The sequence below is a fragment of the Dipodomys ordii genome, unplaced genomic scaffold (assembly GCF_000151885.1).
Source record: "Dipodomys ordii isolate 6190 unplaced genomic scaffold, Dord_2.0 Scaffold159, whole genome shotgun sequence".
In the NCBI taxonomy this organism is placed as follows: domain Eukaryota; kingdom Metazoa; phylum Chordata; class Mammalia; order Rodentia; family Heteromyidae; genus Dipodomys; species Dipodomys ordii.
The window spans coordinates 700,703-704,856 of record NW_012267375.1 but is presented as its reverse complement, the minus strand read 5'-3'; the positions used below and the strand labels follow the sequence as shown (position 1 = coordinate 704,856).

The following is a 4,154-nucleotide window of genomic DNA, read 5'->3' as shown; positions in this document are numbered from 1 at the left end:
TAAATTAAATAGGAAAAAACTCACATCATGAAAAATTCTTGGCTAGGAAGGTGGCTCAGTGGTAGAGCGCTTGCCTTGCATGCATGAGGCCCTGGGTTCGATTCCTCAGCACCACATAAGCAAAAAAGAAAAAAGCCGGAAGTGTTGCTGTGGCTCAAGTGGTAGAGCGTTAGCCTTGAGCTGAAGAGCTGAGGGACAGCGCCCAGGCCCAGAGTTCAGGCCCCACGACTGACAAAAAAGAAAAAAGAAAAATTCTTCCCTCTCAATTTATTGTCACGCGAGTAGGAGTAGGAGGAAACAGTGCCAACGGTGGAAGCTGTCCATCGGGGGAGGGGCAGAACGGAAGTGCCACGTCTGGGGATGGACTACTCCACGGCTTTGAAAGGAAGCTCGCACACACCACCACAGAGAGAACCTGGAGAAGATTACATGGGTGACACAGCCAGCCACAGAAGGACAAACTCCTTGTGATTTCATTACTCGGACGTCCCGCATCATCAGATTCAGCTCGGAGATGGAGGAGAGCTGGAGGCGGTAGTGACGGCGTCAGGGCCACACCCGACTTCACGCTACTCAGCTGTCCGCTGAGAAGGTCAAAATCACACATTTCAGCCAGGTGCATTCTGACACTTAAGAAATGCAGGGCCCCGGCCAGTCATGGGGTGGGCCACGCCACAGGGGGGAGGTGCTGGTGGCCATCATCTGACCGCAGGGGGAGTGGGTTTCCCGAGGATCCTCCCAGATTCCTGTGCCTGGGCCGACCCCACAGAGACACATTCAGACAGATGACAGACACACGGCATCCCCGAGACCGGGGAAAGCTGTGGGCAGCCACACTGGGGAAAAGACCAGCCCTCGTGGGCAGGAACTGGCTGCCCCTGCCCTGCCCCCCACAGGCCCCACAGCCCATGGCCAGCCACAGGCTCAGCTGGACTCACAGCCCCCCCCCAGGCCCCACAGCCCCCGGCCAGCCACAGGCTCAGCTGGACTCACAGCCCCCCCCAGGCCCCACAGCCCCCGGCCAGCCACAGGCTCAGCTGCACTCACAGACCCCCCCCCAGGCCCCACAGCCCCTGACCAGCCACGTGCTCACCGGGCTCATGTCCAGAAGCAGTGGCCAGCACCTATCCCTGGTTAGGTGCTCACATCACAAGCGGCCGGACTTCCTTTGGCCTTCACAGCCAAGCCTTTGGGACAATCAAGGCAGTACCAGGGTGTGGTTGTCATGAGCAAGCTAGGTCAGAAACAGACACACTGTGTGTCTCCACACAGTCAGAACTGGTTAAGCAACAGTAAATTGGCCCTTGCATCCAGCTCATTGGCTTTAATTTGGCGAGCACCCCTGAGTCCACTTACTAGCCGGGGCCACTGACACCACAGCTTTAACAACTAACATGAACTCTCAGATCACACATCGTGCTTTATCCAGTGACAGACATAGGCAAGGCGAAGAACAGGTTAAAGAGCTGCGGAGTTCGGTGGGCTGTGCCGGACACGGATACAGGCAAAGGCTTCTAGGGGGGCAGATGCATTCTCTGTGCACAGGGGTGTCAAGTGTGGGTGCAGTGCCAGGTCTGGCTGAAGTGGGTGTCTCAAGCGGAAAAGCTGCTGGAGCTGGAGACCGGGGTGAGGCAGAGGTCCGCTGCGCCATCTCTGTGTCTCAATCACGGGGCGTTCCTTCCGTTACAGCCTCAGGTGAGAGTTTGCAGCTGGAGTTTCTGAAATGAGTTATGCATTCACAGCTGCAACTGTTTGTCGGCACAAATCAGGTATTGATCAATTTGTGCTTCTGGGTGTGATGGCAGGTATAGTCTGACTTGTGTAAACAAGACACAGTGTGTTCTACCTTGGCACTCGTGCTGGGTAACCCAGGTCAAAACCACCACTTTATAAATTAAGTGGAGCAAGTGGAGCAGGCTGCTTTGGGTGCAAGCAGAGGGACCCCGAGCGGACCCAGCCTGATCTCCACCTCGGCATTTGCGATTTGCACGGGAGGAAATGCGGTCTCCCCGAATGAGGCCTGTGTGCCAGGGCACAGCAGTGTGTTCCTGAGCCCGCATTCACAGCACCAATGGTGTCGGGGGCACGGGGCCTTCTTTAGGGGCCCTGGGGGCCAGGGGAGCAAAGGGGAGCTCTGCAGAGGTCTGCAGAGCCCACAGGCGCCAGCTCCAGCCCAGGTTCTCTGGCCAGGAAGCATCTGCAGGCTGCCCAGATGTGGGGAGCTGTGAGTGTGTATATGTGCATGCGTGCGTGCACACCTGCGTCTGACCTAAGCCTTGCCTCTGAAGCCTGTGTTCTTGCAGCAGGGCTGCGGGGAAGGGAAGGAGCTGTGCACCTCACTGCCTCGGACACTCAGCAGTACCCCAGGCCACTGAGAGGCACACGATGTTCCTGCAGGGCACAGCGCCGGCCACGGCCTGCTCCCACGGTGGGCTTCCTGCTGAGCCCATCTTTGCTCTGTCTCTGTTCTGTTCCACACTGTCCTTGCTGCCCTGTGGAGCTCAGGGCTCCTCTGGGCTACTCACACAGGAGGGACACGCTGTCTTAAGCATTGGTCCTTGGTCTGTGAGCACAGCTGTGAGAGGGGCTATCGCCCCCTAAAATTCAGCAAACTACTTAAGTGGCCACTCACCAGACAACTCCAGAGTGTTGAGACTTGTCTCTACAGGAGGGGACCCAGCCTAGATTGGCAGATGGCAAACACACCGAAGATTTCTAGCCCGGTGAGAGCAGATGGGCAGCCTGCATACCCGAAGACAGAAGAGCAGGCCCAGAAGTGTAGGGCAAGGGCCACACACGGAGAAGGACAGGGGACAGTCCCCGCTGCGTCTGCCCAGGCACTGCCCTGGGCTCGGGCGTGGGGCAGATCTCCCCCAGTCATGGGGGATTCACTCCTGCACACACCACTGAGGTCCAGCGCTGAAGGACGGAGGCTGCCCGCTGGGACGGGTGGGCAGTGCTGAGGAGAGAAGTGGGTGTCCACTGGGGGCCCCTCACCTCTGCTAGGCCTGGGACTCTGCATTCGCACAAGTGGTGCTCCACCGCCCTCTGGTCCTGTCCCTCCTCCTGTGCCCACTTTCCCACCTGCCCATCTGTTCTGCCTCTCTACAGCTGGTGAGGCTCTGGGGTGGCCTTTCAGGATGGCCAGCTCACAGTGACCTCTGCCTGCCCAGACCCAGGCATAACCAAGCCCAGCCCTGCTTCTGCCCTGCCTCTGGCATTCTGCAGACCCCTCCAGCTGGGGCCCTCTTCCTCTCCCTCTCCCCCTCCCTCTCTGTGTCTCTCACTGTTTTCTGTCCCTTAACAGAACTGGCTGGTTGGGGAAGGCCTGAGGTTGGAGACAGGTGTGGTTCTGGGGCCCCAGTGTACTCACCTCAAACATGAATGCCCTAGTTGGCGTCGAACAGATGCACAACCAAAGATGAGATGAGACACACGGTGTTGACAGCCCGCAGAGACCAGCACGCCGCCCGTCCCTAGGACAGAGCTCTGAGCTTCCGGCCAGCCAGGACCGGGAGTGCCAGGACCTGTGGTCCAGGGAGGCAGACCCACAGGGTGAGGGCCGGTCCCCGGGGTCACCAGGAAAGAGGCCTCCGTCCCGTCCCCACGGTCACTCAGGGCAGGGGCCTCTGTCCCGTCCCCACGGTCATTCGGGGCAGGGGCCTCCGTCCCGTCCCCGCGGTCACTCGGGGCAGGGGCCTCTGTCCCGTCCCCGCGGTCACTGGGGGCAGGCAGGGGCCTCCGTCCCGTCCCCGCGGTCACTCAGGGCTTCAGGGCAGGGGCCTCTGTCCCGTCCCCATGGTCATTTGGGGCAGGGGCCTCCGTCCCGTCCCCGCGGTCACTCGGGGCAGGGGCCTCCGTTCCGTCCCCGCGGTCACTCAGGAAAGAGGCCTCCGTCCCGTCCCCGCGGTCACTTGGGGCAGGGGCCTCCGTCCCGTCCCCGCGGTCACTCGGGGCAGGGGCCTCCGTCCCGTCCCCGCGGTCACTCGGGGCAGGCAGGGGCCTCCGTCCCGTCCCCGTGGTCACTCGGGGCAGGGGCCTCCGTCCCGTCCCCGCGGCCACTCGGGGCAGGGGCCTCCGTCCCGTCCCCGCGGTCACTCGGGGCCGCAGGGGCCTCCGTCCCGTCCCCGCGGTCACTCAGGAAAGAGGCCTCC

The 4,154-nt window shown here is 61.2% G+C and overlaps 1 long non-coding RNA gene across 3 annotated transcripts; it reads right to left on the bottom strand.

Moving 5' to 3' along the window:
* Positions 1–260: 260 nt before the first annotated feature.
* Positions 261–3,616, bottom strand: LOC105998250. 3 transcript variants are annotated; one of them, XR_001175683.1, is made up of 5 exons: positions 3,374–3,616; positions 2,893–2,959; positions 2,633–2,742; positions 1,147–1,718; positions 261–415 (listed from the first exon to the last, which is right to left on the bottom strand). It is a non-coding gene; the product is annotated as an uncharacterized LOC105998250 (long non-coding RNA). The 3 variants fall into 3 exon arrangements; XR_001175682.1 differs by having other exon boundaries at positions 2,633–2,959; XR_001175684.1 differs by lacking the exon at positions 2,893–2,959.
* Positions 3,617–4,154: the final 538 nt, after the last annotated feature.